This window comes from Canis lupus, chromosome 33 (genome assembly GCF_003254725.2).
Source record: "Canis lupus dingo isolate Sandy chromosome 33, ASM325472v2, whole genome shotgun sequence".
NCBI classification, from domain to species: Eukaryota; Metazoa; Chordata; class Mammalia; order Carnivora; family Canidae; genus Canis; species Canis lupus.
Window position 1 is genome coordinate 9343790 of NC_064275.1, and position 15995 is coordinate 9359784.

Consider the following 15995-nt stretch of genomic DNA (forward strand, 5'->3'; position numbering starts at 1 on the left):
TTATCTAAGAACTTTCCAAAAATCATCTCATTAACATAAACTCACTCGTGGTTGGAGGGGGCTTGTTATGAATAACAAAGGACACTCCTTTTGCCTTTGTTGCTCTGGAGCTATTTTAGGGAGCCAGGACAAAATTCCAAATACCATAACAAAATATTTTCCCATTGCTCTTATCACTTAGGAAATTACAAGGGTTTAAGCGGCTACTGCCAGGAACAGAGATGAAGATCAAATATATATATATCTTAGTACAATTCACAACAACACAGTTTGGAAACCTATCTTCTTGTATCCTGCTTTAGTAGCACCAAAATCTAGTCTTTTTCTACTCAGTCAAGAGAATCTTCCACAAACACTGCTTAAACAGCTTTTTATTTCTTCTCTGTGGCACTTGATTTGAAATGGCAAATGCTCTGAGGGATCAAAATATAGCAGATATAGGGCTCTCTATATATTTCACCTTCTGCATTTTAGCCCTTTAAGATCTCTAGGGCCTGACTGGTCTCCAAATGTCTTCAAACAGCTTTCCCCCAAATTTACGTCATTAAATGAGATTACAAAGGACTTCATACTTGGATTTAAATTTAAATACACTTTTAATAATTCATTTATGGCAAGGTTTGATTCTTTTCTGATAAAATGGCAAGCTTGGTGTTTAACCACACTGACAATTTACAGACCACTTGTCATATAATATTTAGATTTGAAACTAATCACACATTAAATGCAAATTTGGAATATACTTTTTATATCAACCATAGATAAAACTTCTTCATGACCTGATGCTTTGATTCCTATAACTTTTATAAATGAAATATTAACTATCTTTTTGAAAATATTGTGTTTGCTTTATTTATTTTTTTAGATTTTATTTATTCATCAGAGACACAGAGATGAAGAGGGAGAATCAGGCTCCTCAAGAGGAGCCCCACGTGGGACTCAACCCCAGGACTCCAGGACCACACCTTGACTCAACCACTGAGCTACTCAGGCGTCTCGATTGTGTTTGTTTTAAAAACTTGAAGATAAGAGGTGATCTATATTCAATGTGGTTAATGATATGGTTGGTTTTCTATCAACCATTTTCTGTTTGTTTTCTATTTGTCTTACCAGTTGTCTACTCCTCTAATCTAATTGAATAATATTGACAATTCTATTTCACTTCATTGGTTGGATTATTAAGTAAAATTTTTGGTGTTTTATTTTACTAGTTGCAATAAAATTCATAGTATATATTTTTAACTTCAACCAGTTGACTTTCAACTTTCTATCACTTCAAAGTTAACACAAGGAACTTAAAACAGTATACTTGCTTTTTTCCCAGCATTGGAGTTATTGTTGTCATATATTTTACTTCTTCCTGTATTTTAGCTTCTGCAATATATTGCCATTATTCTTATTTAATCAGGATTTTTAAGAGATTGAAATATTTATTTGAAAAGTCTTTCGTATTTAACCGTGGGATGATCAGTATTGGCGGTCTTAGTTCCTTAGTTCCTTAGTTCCTAGAAAATAGCAAATTTTCCTTAGTTCCTTAGTTCCTTAGTTCCTAGAAAATAGCAAATTTTCTTCTGGTTACTATTCCAATTCTTTAGCATTTCTTATAATGTCATTAATTCTTTAGGCCTTATTTATAGACTGAAAACATCTTTATTTTGCCGTACTCTCTAAGCATATTTTTGAGGGTAAAGAGTTTTAGGTAGATAATTTTGTTTTGCTTTTATCACCTCAGTATTTACAGATGTTGTTCCATTATTTTCTTTGCTTTCATTTTTCTCTGATAAGCCATCACTCATATTTTGTTAATTTTCCTTTAGGGACTAAAACTATACATACACTAGTCAAAGGGTGCTCTTTTCTCCTTTTATTTTAATTCTTGTTACCTCTTGGTGTTACATTTGGATCATTATCATAGCTTTGCCTTCAAATTTATTTATCTTTTCTTTTGCAATACACAGTCTGTTCTTTTTCCCTCTCTGTGTAATTTTCATCTTTGACAATATATTTTTATCTGTGGAATTTCTATTTTTTAAATATTTCCATATCTTCAAAAATAATCTTTCCTCCAGCTTCATGAACATGTGAATTCAGTCTATATTTTAATGCCCTTAACCTTTATCTAATATTTCTATCATCTGTGTCATTTCTGATTTTTCCCCTAGCCATGGGTTGTATTTTCCAGCTTCTTTGTATGCCTCGCAAGTTTTTCTTGCATGTCCAACATAGTCAGTATTACTTCATGGGTACTCCTTATTTTTATATTTCTAAAAATATTTCTGAACTTTTTTTCTGGACTCTGAGTTATCTGAAAATCATTTGGTCCTTTTTGCTCTTGCATTTATGTTTTCCTTGTAAATACCAGGGTATCATTTAGTATAAGACTAATTTTACCAACTACCAGGGAAAAAAACTTCTGAATATACTACCAAGTGCTCAGTGAATTATGAGGTTTTGCACTCTGGTTGGTGGCGACAGGAAGTATTCCTGACTTTCTATGGGCTCAGGCTACTGTTCTTTCTGATCCTTTGTGTTCTTTTTCTAGAATGTGGGTAGTTTTGCTACATGTAAGAACTGCTCAGTGCCCAGCTGAAGACCCTCAACAGATCTCCAGATCCTTCTCTCTGTGCAGTTCTTTCCTATCTGGTTTGCTGCTCTGTGGACTCGAGCTGCCTGGCATCCCTGGATTCTAAATCTGACTCCTGAACACGGGAAGATAATGGGGCTCACCTGACTTCTTCCTCCTCAAGCTGAGCTCTAGAAATTCTCTCCAGGCAATAAGCTTGGAAAATATTGATATTATCTTGTTTGTTTCTCTCTCCTCAGAGATTATTACCTTTCAGCACCTGATTATCAATATATTTAAAGCCTTTGTTTCTTATATTTTGTCCTTTTTAGTTGTTTCAGGCAGGAATGTAAAGCCTGTTCTTGTGATTACATTTAGTTCCAAGGAAGAAATGCCTAGTCTGTCATTTAAAATTTTCTTTAAGCGATGTCTGGGTGGCTCAGTGGTTGAGCATCTGCCTTTGGCTCAGGGCATGATCCCGGTCCCGGGATCAAGTCCCACATCCGGCTTCTTGCGAGGAGCCTTCCTCTCCCTCTATGTCTCTGCCTCTCTCTCTGTGTCTCTCATGAATAGATAAATAAAATCTTTAAAAAGAATTAAAAAAATAAATAAAATTTTCTGTGTTCATTTCATTAAGATATTAGAGATGAAAGAATCTGAGATTCTAATTCATTCCCCCATTTACTTGAAATAATCTATTCACTGTCCTTGTCTTTTTGTCATGTTATAATTGGTATTTTTCCTAGAGTTTTTCAATATATATCCTTAGGAATGAAAACTGAGTCATCTGAATGACTCCTAGTTTTCATGAAAAACAACAACAACAACAACATATTTCTAGGAATGAGAATATGCATATACTTACTCAATACTGTTAAAATTTTTTAACAAGTTAGAGATATTTTCAAATTTGAAATTCCTTCCTGGTGGTTGATCCAGGGGGAAGGGGGTGAGAAATATCCCCCCCCACACACACACATACACACTTTGCACTTTTAGGTTATTCAAACTCTATTTATTATAGTACTCTTTTAGGTACCCACCCTACAGATCATGAAGATTTCTTCTTAGAGTTATCTATGATGGGTCAGCAGGAGGATCTTCATAAAATAATCTAGATAAAAATATTGTTTTGTTGTTGGTAAACTCTCTCTTGCCTCAGTTATGATGCTATCATTTTGATTTGTTAACAGATTTGGTGTTGGAACTATTACACGTGAATAATAGACATGTAGCATACTTCTTTATGAATAATTTTATAATCCTTTGGTAATATGTACTATCAGTCCTATATTGTCCTTAACATTGAGGCTAGGGAAATGCAGTACAAGGCAGTGAATAAAAATGGGATTGCATAAGTGAAGGTCTACTATAAACAAGGATTTTCATGATGCCAACATAGTTACTTTGTCCTTTGAATTTTAGCCAATTAGAAAGGTAACTATTTACAGAAATTTGAAGTAAACATGCTTCAACTTCTAATTCCCTGAAAAGTTTTCAGAAAAGCTTGCTTAGAGTAATAGAGAGAGTGAATGCAAGTTTGGGCGAGTATGTACTTACTATTTATTTTTTAATATTTCTACCAAAACAATTTTGTAGGTTTCTAATGATATGACATTAGTTCTTGTCAGTTTGACATGTGCTTTTGGTGTAACTTTGATTTTGTTGTTGTTCTTATTTTATTTCTAAGAATAACCCTAACATTCTGGTGGACGCTTAGTAATATATTTTTCCTTTTCTAGTCAAGTGGAAAGGTTATTGGCAAGACTTTTATGGACACAGAAGTTACTTAGAAAATTGAAGTAATGTTACAGAGGGTGAAGCGGGGTAATAGTGGACATTTTTCTAAGCTGTGTATAGTTGGGCTGTATAACATTTGAGGAAATTTGTCTACTCTTAAAGATTAAGAGCTAGAGATTACTGAACCAAGTATTAAGATAAAACAACAGAAATAATTTAGAATTAAATATCACCAGGCTTCTCAACTTCACAATCATACTCTAGAAGGTCTTGGAATTTAAGAAGTGTATTTCATATTATCCTATAGAGGAAAGAATAATAATAAAGCAAGAAAACTCTGCATTATAGCATTATAAGAGAACAATTGACTTTCTAAAGATTAATTACTAAATTCAGACAAAATAGGAACACATTCATCCCAAAGACCTGGAAGCATATGAAAGGATGAGGGATTGTATTCTGAAGAACAAAGAAATTGGGTTTTGCTCTTTGAGGGTACTCAATAAATAATATCCTTTTCTTTCCCCAAGTTTTGATCAAATGATACATTAGACCAAAGTAGGCTATCTGGAATTCAAAATATTCTGTTACTAATTAAGGGTAAGTTGACAACATAGGGCATTAGATTTACTTATCCCATTATAGGTGATAGTGGCCTGTGGTGGGCCTCCCCACGTTAGATGACTTCCTCAGTTTCCCTGTTTGGAAAAGCAGGGAACCACTTCTGTTCACTTTTTTTCCCCCCCAAAAAGGAAGAAGTAGAAGGATTAGATGAGTGACTTTGTCTCTGCAGGGTAGACTACCTAAACAAGGTTTGATTTGGAAGGAAAAACAGAGGCCAGGATGATACAGAATTACTTTTTAGATAATTCTATTTTTTAGCTTTGAAAAAACAAGAACTATATATTGGGACTCCTCCTGATGAATTTCAGCTCCAAATAGCAAACCTCCTGATAGTTTTCTCAAAATAGCGTGTGGGAATATGAATAATGAATGTAAAGTAATGCAAAAGAGTTTGGCAAAGCTATTATGAAACATACATTCAAATGATATTTCTCCTTTAAATTACAAACCTTCAGAGTTTACATGTTTTATCAAACCATAACAGTATTGCTCAAAAACGGTTTTGAAATCTTTCTCTGGAAATTAATTTTGAGATTGTATGATGATCTTTTTCAGGAGATTACATTTTTGAAAAATTTCAAAATAGTTGGGAGGCAAGTTTTTTGTTCCTGCTTCCTCAATGAGCTCATGCCCCCATTCTCATTGTCTTCCAAACTCACACTACTTCCCTACCAAACCAAACAGGCATCTAAGACTTTAAAAAAAAAAAAAAAAAAAAAAAAAGGTAAAAATTTCTATATGGACAGTTTTGTAGAAAATCCTTACAAAGTCATACTAAAACAGTACTCTCTAAATGATTCTGTTATCCCAGAGGGTTAGAATATTCTGCTGGGTCTGATGGCCAGAATATATTAAGTTATCCCCTGGCTAGGATAAATCCCACAACTCTCTAGACTGCTTTTGCTTAATTGGCCTCGATACTTCATTCAGGTTGAACAGAAATCCTAAACATTTTTTTTCTAGATTGTTTCTTCCTTTCATACATTCTTGTCCATCATCAGGTGCTTTACTAAAATGAAAGCTTCTATTTAAGCTAAGCTGATATAATGTAAATTTTATCTAATGTTCCAGTACACTGATAAATGGGATTGTATGGTTGTTACTCATCAAACTGGACAAAAGTAACATAAAAATCACATCTGCATTTTGATACAAATAATTAGTAAATAGTAATTAGTCAAATATATTTATCAAGAATCTCCTCTCTGAACTGCAAGAAGCACAGTTTTGCAAATGCTCCAAGTGTCAAATAAACCATAGCAACATCTAGCTCAACTTCCACCATGGAAATGAAGTCTGCATATGGGAAGTAAAGTTATTTTAGAAAAATATTGCATATAAAAATCAGAATCCTAGAATTAGATTCTTCTGGTTTTCTCTATAAGTTAAGAAGAGCTATTGGCAGCTAGCTTTTGAGTGTAAAAGCTGAGGAATTATCTGCTTTAAATATAGCTGACCTGCATTTTATACGAGGCAGAGATACTAAAAAGAAAATAGGAAAGTTTGGCTCTTTTCTGGACAAAGTCAAATTCTTCCAGTTTGTGCTAAGCAAGTGAAAGATAAGTTGAAAATTGATAAAATGGTTGTATCAAAGAGAAGTCAGTGAATTAGAATGACTATTTTCCCAGATTTTGTTTCTATCAGCCTTAAACATTTATTCCTTAGAATGAGATAAAACCTGCTTTTCTCTTTCTTTCCAGTAACTTCTTTCTATTAACCTCATTTCAGTTTGCTGCTACACAGAAGACTTTGCTCTTTGCTGCTTGACTGGCTTCTGTATAAGACAACAGTTATTCTCTTCCCCAAATTAAATGTTCTCAGGTCTTTCTGCATAGACTAAAATATATAAATATAATTAAATATTATGTGCACAACACATGCAAACTACTATTTGTCAAAGGGGACACATTAGAACTTGAGGAGGGACAATTCATTGTGTGGAATTCCCCTCATGTAATGCGAGTTGCTTAGCATTCCTGGCCCTTTTCTTAAATTCTAAGTGGCATTTATAACTCATTGAGACAACTACAAAATAGCCCTCATGCATTTCTAAATATCCTCTGGGTTTGGTATAGTCTTGATTGTAACCACATATATCCTTACCCTATTAACACTCTTCTGTACAAATTCCAGTGTTTCACAAAACTAGATGTCTTCCTAGAACTGAATGGAGTCCAACTTTACAGAACATAGTGGAATTATCCTTCTGTTTTCCTTCTGGTCACCATATGTTATTATTCAGTCGCATTTTTGACACACTATTTTAAAACATTTGGTCTTGAAGTCAATTGAAATCCCAAAGTCATATTCACATGTGTTACTGTGAGGCCTCATCAGTCCAACCACCTACTGGTTGTACCAAAGAGTAAACATTTTTATATTTATCTTATCAATTAATTGTTTTTCTGGATAAGTTGCCCAATTGTTGGAAGTTTTGAGGTCATTGTTAAGTGTTTATAAGAGGGGCGCCTGGGTGGCTCAATCATTAAAGTGTCTGCCTTTGGCTCTGGTCATGATCTCAGGGTCCTGGGATTAAGCCCTGAGTTGGGATCCCTGCTCTCTCCTCCTCTGCTCCTCTGCTCCTGGGGGAGTCTCTTTCTCCCTCTTCCATCCCCCCTGCTCTGCTCTCTCTCTAAGAGATAAATAAAAAAATATTTTTAAAAAAGTGTTAAAACACGTCTAGCTCTATTACAATTAAGAAACTTAATATTTGATGTTTTCCATCTAGAACACTTTAAGGAACCTCTACCCACCAATATTTATATGGGGATTATCTGATGACCCCAGCCTTCTCAATCCATGATACTCTGTTTTCTTCTTAGCACTTATCAAAACCTATACTTATTTTGTTTGTTTGCTTGTTGTTTTCTGTTCCTCACACTAAAATGTTAGCTTTCCTGAAGGAAGGTATCACGTCTTAACCACCATTCAACCTTTAGCACCCAGCACATGATTAGCTCACACATGAGACCTAGAGAGGTACTGTTAATTTTTCATCTAATGTTTCTGATTTTTCTTGCAGGTTTAAAAATCTACAAATATAAAAAATTGCCCAAACAACTTATAGAACCTGATGGCAGATCACTGTGGCTTTTTGAGTCCTTCTTCAAGCAAAAATAATTTTTTAGCATAATTTAGGTATGGTCATTCATTGTTTGGAATACAACTCTTTATGTTTTTAGGGCTATTATTCCTGACTGTCCACTTTTCAGGTAAATGACTGAAAAATATTTGTGAATAAGTCACTTGCTTTTACCAAAATAATAATAATAATGTGCATTGAAGTGCCATGTGTCCCTTCTGAGTAGAAATTTAGAGTGTCAAAATTTGCTGGTCTCTTCCTTCTAAATGATACTCTAAAAGGCAAATATCTAGATGAAACATCAGTCAGTCTGAGCCTCTGAGTGACTACCCTAAACAGAAAACATTGAGGAACCCAAGATAGACATGTAGTTTAAATGAGAAATGTATTATCAGGGAATAATTCCTCATGGCCTTGAGATTATTTTTGTCCTAGACTATCCTTCTGTATAGCAACACTCCTGGGTAATACAGAGAGCCTCTCCCTTTAGGGCAGAAGGGAGATTTGTTTCCTGACCAGGAAAATAAAGATAGTACCTCCTTCTGAGGCAAAGATTGGACAGGTATGTTTTAAGTCACCTTTATAGCATTGGGTTTTTTTAGGCTGCATTTTCCTCAGTTGCGGCATAGACTCATTGTGTATGCTGCATACACCCGAGACACTTGCCATCACTTCTTGGGACCTGCAGAGAAAGGGGAACTGATACAACCAAGTAACTCATGCTGCCTGCTGTGCTCTGGGCAGTAAAATCTCTGGTCTCCAACCCAGGAATCTTGCGTCCAGTGCCAGCATCTGTGAAACTGTTGTGGACTACCTGTTAGCTCATATGAAGGATAACATCTCAGGTCATTTATGGTTCTTTACATTGTTTTTGTGTTCTTTTAAAATACTGTGATTCAGGAGGGAAAACCTAAAGTATTCTAACATGCTCATCATCCATCTACGTTTCCCTTAGGCTTTATTTTTGTTATGTTTATACCATTAAATTGGGCTTTATTAGTCTATCGGAGATGAAAGACAGGTAAGACGGTGGGAAAAAACTCAGAGTAAAAAAAGCATGCAATTGGTCTCACCCCCCCGCCAAAAAAAAAAAAAAAAAAAAAAGGGAAGTCAAGGAGGATGTATCAGACTATTAGAACTTGGAAACTGGGGATAGCCAATGGGCTATGCTATTCATCAGAGATTGTGAAGTTCATCATATATTAGTATCAGGTTAAGTTTTGTGATTGAAAGGTTAAAGGATATTCATTCATACCTTCTTGAGCAATCCAGAAAATTCGAAAATGTTTGTGCTGGTAGGGATATTAAAGATACAATAAGATTTTAAAAATGAAAACAAACAAAAAAAACAGAGGCTCAAAAATTAGATGACTTTTGGAAGTCATTCAGGTTGTTGGTAAATAATCCAGAAGTGCTAGCCAGGTCACCCAAATACTGTCATAATCCACTTCCTACAACACACTGCTATCTTCATTTCCTCCCATAGTTCCCTCATTTGCTCATTTAATGAGTATTTTATTACTGAGTACCATCCATGTGCCAAGATTTATGTTAGATATGGTAACAGACACAATTCCATCATTATGAAATTTTAATCAGTTGTCCATAAGCTGGAGACATATTCTATAGATGAGGTCCAGGAAACTTTACAATAATACCATGTAAATCACTAGAATAGAAACTATGTCTTAAGGGACTATTCGACTTGAAGTTGATTGAATAATTTTACAGTCCTCTATGTAAACTCACATACCCTGGTTAAATAGGAGAACATAATGTTGTTTAGATCTCCTTTGGTTTCAGAGAAAGTAACTTATTTTATATAGTGCTTGATATTAAAAGGTAAAAATTTTGCCTGCCCTGTATCAATTTACTTACATAGTAATTCTAATAGGTGAGGCATGACAGAAGAGAAAATATGAATATTAACTTCAGAAGGTCTGTGAGTGAATAAAGTACAGATACCTGTACTGTACACTTGAGCATTTACCTAATTTCTTGAAATTCGTTTACTTCATTAGGAAATGGAGATACTTGATCGGCTTGGGAGGATTAAATCAGATAACATACAACCTCTAGTACATTCTAAATTTGAATACATATTAATTATCTTTATTTTTATGTAGCTACTTTTGAATGAGGAAAAGCAAATTCCCTTTATATAGTCAACGTGTATTCAACACACGTTGGGCTACCTTGCAGTTGTACAGCCCATTGCGGTTTACAACATTTTCATATGATTTATTTTACTTGATCCTCACAACAGAAATGTTAAAGCTCAAATAATAAATTAATCATTATGAAGATACAAAATATGTATCACACAGTGTGTGGAATTACAAATTTGCTATAGAGTATAACATAAATCTAAACAGGACGTAAATGTGACACAAAATAGAACAGAGAAGTTGTATAAACAAAGAAACCCAGAAGTCTAGAAGAGGGTGATACCACACCTAATTTGGCCACAAAGATTCTTAAAAGGGAGAGTAGATAACACAATCATTTTCCATTCCAGGGAGCTTTAGGTGATGTGTGATACATGTTTGTCTGTTTACAATGCCTATGTCCCACGGAGACACAAAGAAGTTCAGAGAGTAGCAGATATTAACACAACTATTTCGTAACACAATGTAAACCTCAAATTTCATTTTTTAAATTTTATTATTGTTTGTTAAACCTCAAATTTTAAACTCCAACTCATAGTCTGTGTTATTGTACTGAATAAAACCATGAATGTAAGCCATGTAGGGCTCTCTGAGGCCAAACAGGTGCAGGCACATGGGTTTGAAAGTCTTCCAAAGACAAAGATGTATGGCTTACGCTGCCTACAATGGCAAATAAAGGAGATTCAGTATCATACACTGATACAGTGCTCATCCTGCAAAGTGCGATATGGTACAGAAAGGAATTTTGAAGAAGTGAGGACATAAAGGACTTTTTTGGGGGAAACCTTAAAGTTAATATAAAACTTACTAAAAAAGACCTGAAAATGCATGTACATATATTTGCATTTGTGTTAATATTGGAAACAGGTAAATATGTACACCTTAGCTATTAGTTCTGCATAAACATGGTGATGTTGGAACATTACTGGATATCCTGAAGTCATTTGCACTCTATAATTAACTTGGGAAGACTGCCTAAAAGAGATGAAGTGCAGGCATAGGTATTTAGGTCATCTTCAGAAGCTCCAGCATGAATTTGGCTACAGTGATTTGAGTGATTTCTTAAAAATGTCCTCTCTAATTCTCAAGCTAGTCAGAGAGATCATATTGTGTTTTTTGTACTGTCCCCGTGTTTCCTAATAGGAGTAGGAAAAAGAGAAGGTAGCCCATTTTTTCATTAGAGTTCAGATGAAGAAATCATGATGGAAGGCGATATTCCTTGGAATAAAAATAGGCAAAACAGTTGACAAGAAAGAGCAAACCTGTAAATCCACCCAGCTATAGAATCCTTCAGGGATGAAGGACCAAAAGGATAAATGTGATTCTGATGGCAGATCTACCACTAATGTGCATACTAATCTCTTGATCCCTGGAGACCACTTCTACTGCAGGTATTATCATTGCAAAAGGACTTTAATTCAGACATGTCTAATTACACCGCAGGTTAATTCTATTAACTAGAAAATCTCCAAAGGACTTTAACATTTTTGACTATTAAGTAAGTTGAAGTGGTCTAACCAAATTTCTAGTGATTGTCTTTCATTGCAAAGTAGAAACTATTTGATAAATCTGCTCTTTTCTCTGGAACATTGGAACAAAGGCTTGATTTTAAGGGCAATAATAATTTATTGTGATTACCCTTCATGTGTGGTAAGATGGCAGTGTTAGGTATAGTCTGTATTTTTCCCGGTGATTTCTTCCTTTGCTATTGTCATCCTTGTGTATAGGCGCAAAGAGCCTGATGAGTAGTAAAACAAATAATGATAAAATAAAAGGGCTTCCTTATCATAAATGCAGGAAAGTCTCATTTGCAGTGTTGATGGAGTCAGAAGAGTTTTATTTAGGTCATCCTGTTAGAATAGACAAATAACAGTTTTTCTGTACAGGGTCTGTGGAGTCTGAATGTGGTTACTTTTCTTTTTTAAAGTTTAGGCATTGGTCTAGACACATTGGAACAATTAGAAAGTTTAAGATTCATTACAGTTGTTTGTTCCAGCTCTGCCTAAGCATTCAACGAACATTTATTTGTATGTAGAAGAATGTTATATCCTGTTCCCATCTCTCCTCTCACCACTGGAAATTTCCCATTCACTGTTTAATTCAGTGTTTCTCATTCAGTGTTAAATAAGAGTTCAACACAGCACAAAACACCGCGGAGAAAAATACCAATAAAACATAGTGCCTTATCTCAAGGAGTTTACAACTTTTTAAATGAGATAGACTTAAACACAGATAATGGCAATGTGGGAGCCCAGAAGATACGCAACTGGCTACACTGAGGTTGTCTTGCAGTTGGAAACAAAATATTTGGGACTATTTCAGGAAAACAAACCAGTTCAAGAGTTAGAAATACTCATTTTATAGACTTATATGACTATACTATCTGAGACACAGATTGGGCAAATATTGAAAGATTTCACGTAAAAATCATGGCTTTAATATACAAGGTGAGCACTGTAGAAATAATTACCAGTTGCAAGTTGGAAATGGACAAGTAGACTTTTTAGGACTGAAGAGTTTAATGGTGAGTCTAAAAGGAGGAAAATAGGATATGGTTTATGATATAGCCTGGTAATTGCACAAAGGAATCTATAAAAGTGAATAATAGTAGCTGCATTAAAGAGAAGTAAGACAAAGGAAAGGAAGAAAGGAGAAAGGTAAGAAAAATAATTTCTCTTGAGGAGACATGGAGTTATTAGAGTCCATTTAAATAATTTTATTCAGAAGCATGGCCTATCCAATACCTAATCTTCACTTCTTGGTACATTTATCGTACAAAACGACAGTATGCAGAAAGTCTATCACATAGTAAATGTGCAAATTCAATACTATCTCATTCCTCCTTGTCTTGTCTCTCCCTCCTCATTATATGAATGTGAGGGTCGTAGTTCCCAGCTCTGACCTCTACTCAGAAACGGATAGAGAAATTGTAAAAACAACAACAACTAACAAACAGATGGATAGAAGCATACAAGTGGAGTGCCTCAAGTTGTGGAGGTGTGGAAAGAAATAGGAAAGATTTCTCTGAGGACCACCAGTTCTACCACAAGGGTTAAGCTATGGTCAATACATAGGGAAGAATGAGTGAGAGATGAAAATCAAAGTATTATGTGAGGCCTAGAGGCGGAAAGGCATTAAAAAGGAAAGAAAAGAAAAAACTAAATGTGTAAAGAAGTATAAACACATAGGAACCTTGCACTGGAAATTATTAGTGTCCTTGCTTTAGGATTAACATGCATGTGATAATTTGTTTACACAGCCAACAATCATCACATGTAAATCTCTATGTATCGGGTGATGCTTTACATGTACTATCTTCTGGAACCCACGTGACAACTCATCAGTACTGTATCCATGCATTTCTAGATCTTTTTCCCCACTATCTTCAGATTATGTGGGTCTCCTCCCTACCTTATGTTACAGTGAGAGTCACAACATTGTCATTTAGATAGAACAGTTACTACATTCAATGCAAATGTACTCGCTCCAAAGAAATATATACATCAAGAAGATTAAATTTTTAACTTTTAGTAGTCTCTCTAGATTACCAGGGTCTCTAAGATCCTTTTGCCTTAATTACAACTCTTCCACAGCCATTGAGAATTCAGTATCTTCTCTCTGATAGGCAGTCAAGAAAGAGCATTAAGAGGCTAGTATTCCCAATTCCAGTTTCTAGCTCTGGAGAGATTGAAGCCTAACACTCAAAATGGGCCCAGCCACGACTAATTGACCAGAAAAATGTATGATGTGATGCCATTGTTCATCTAACTTTCACTAAGCAATCGGACTGGTGAAACCAGTTTTTAGCTCAGCCACAGCAGCCAGTAAATTGGAATTGGCTGCTGTTACTGCAAGTTTAATTGGCATCATACAAGGGGATGTGGGGCAAAAATGAGGAATTAAGATTATGTGTTAATTCAAAAAATAAATGAGATTTAGGAAATCTTATTTTTTCCCCTGAACTAAGTAAGATAACTTTACCGTTAAGTTAATTTCCCTGACATAAAGCAAATTATTAAGATTAGAGTTAATGCTAACAATTCTGAACACTTACAATGGCAAATGCCAAGCTTTTATGATATGCTTGTGGGTATGTGTGTTCAGGGAGATATGTGAGTATATACTAATTTTGAGGCATCTTGTGGACTGCTACAGTGGTAAGTAGTAAAGGGACAGAAAAAGGGGAAAATAAACTCCCGTTCTCTTCTGTGTCCTTGGTCTTTTACTACCAGTTACTTCTCTGGATCTGTTGCCATTCACTTCCCCCAATTCATTTTATGCAGATAATGTAGCTTCAGATTGAATAATGTAACTGAATTGTCCAAAATCAATCTTCCTTCCTCCCTTCCTTCCTTCGTTCCTTCCTTCGTTCCTTCCTTCCTTCCCTCCCTCCTTTCTTTCTTTCTTTTTCTTTCTTCTTTCTTTCTTTCTTTCTTTCTTTCTTTCTTTCTTCTTTCTTTCTTTCTTTCTTTCTTTCTTTTCTTTCTTTCTCTTTCTTTCTTTCTTTCTTTTCTTTTCTTTTCTTTCTTTTCTTTTCTTTTCTTTTCTTTCTTTCTTTCTTTTTTTTCTTTCTTTCCCTCCCTCCCTCCCTCCCTTCCTTCCTTCCTTCCTCCCTCCCTCCCTCCCTTCCTTCCTTCCTTCCTTCCTTCCTTCCTTCCTTCCTTCCTTCCTATCTATCTCCAAATTTCCCCCAGGTGTCTTTTCTGTGAGTCTATGATCTATACGGTCAAAGGTATCTGGAGGGAGAAGTAGAGTTAGGGGGAATAGTTTTCTTTCCTAATTTCTATTTGTTTTTAATATTCATTATAGAAAAATAAATCCTCAAAGGGATTTGCACTGTATAAGAAACAGGAAGATACAACAAGGAATTTCGATAAGCAGAAAACTGTTTTGAAACATTCAACTAATAGAAGCAGAAAGGGAAGAGTGCAGGCCAAACCCTGAACAAATGTCAAATCCAGAGTGTGAATGGAATGCAGAAGATTCACAAAGGGAATCATGAACCCTAAAACAAGTATTCCTGATCTGTGGAAATCCCCATCCCTGATTCTCAACTTGTGTTTTCTAGTTTTGTTTTGTAAGTCTTCATCTTGCTACTTGAGCTCCACCAACCCTTACCTTTCTAAGTTCCCTGTTTATTACAGCTCATGCCCAATGATGCAGGAACAATCAACAGTGACTCATAACCAATGGGCTCATAACCATTTGCTCAGTGCCAGGCTAGTGAAGGAGAAAGGAAGAAGCTCTGTTCCCAAATAACTGCATCTAGATTCATAACTGATCCCACTTTTCATAAACTAATGCTTATTAATGGCATTAAAATCTATAGAAACACAATGCTTCCTGGCCTGGGTGTCTGCTTAGAGGATTCAAAAGAATTTTTTTAAAGAATCTATATTTGGAGTTTTAATTAAAAGTCTCATTTTTTTCTCCCTTTCTAAGCTTTCTAAGCTTATAAAAAGCTTGACTGTTGCTTCAATTTTCATCTGTATTCCAGAGGCCACCTTCTTATTGCTAGCATGCCCATTGTGTCTAAATTTAGTTCAGACCACTTGTCTAAACTCCCAAACTTTATATCCAAATGCTTACTCAATATTGCACTTAATTATCTCAAGGGATCTGAACTCAGTACATGCATAATCATACTCCTTAATTTCTCATCAAATCTAGTGTCTTCATTTTAAAAAGTACCTGGCATTTGTTAAGTGCCATATGTTAGCTAGTAAAACTTTAAATAAAAGTTGCCTATACGATATGGGGAATTACATGAGGTTTCAAGGGTGTCTAGGTTTCAACCATGTTCAGATCCATTCACTGA

At 35.1% G+C, this 15995-nt stretch overlaps 1 long non-coding RNA gene across 1 annotated transcript; it reads left to right on the forward strand.

Moving 5' to 3' along the window:
• Positions 1-50: 50 nt before the first annotated feature.
• LOC125754258 (uncharacterized) lies at positions 51-15507 on the forward strand. The gene is made up of 3 exons (XR_007407987.1): positions 51-1032; positions 7950-8065; positions 14987-15507. It is a non-coding gene; the product is annotated as an uncharacterized LOC125754258 (long non-coding RNA).
• The last annotated feature ends 488 nt before the right edge of the window (positions 15508-15995 follow it).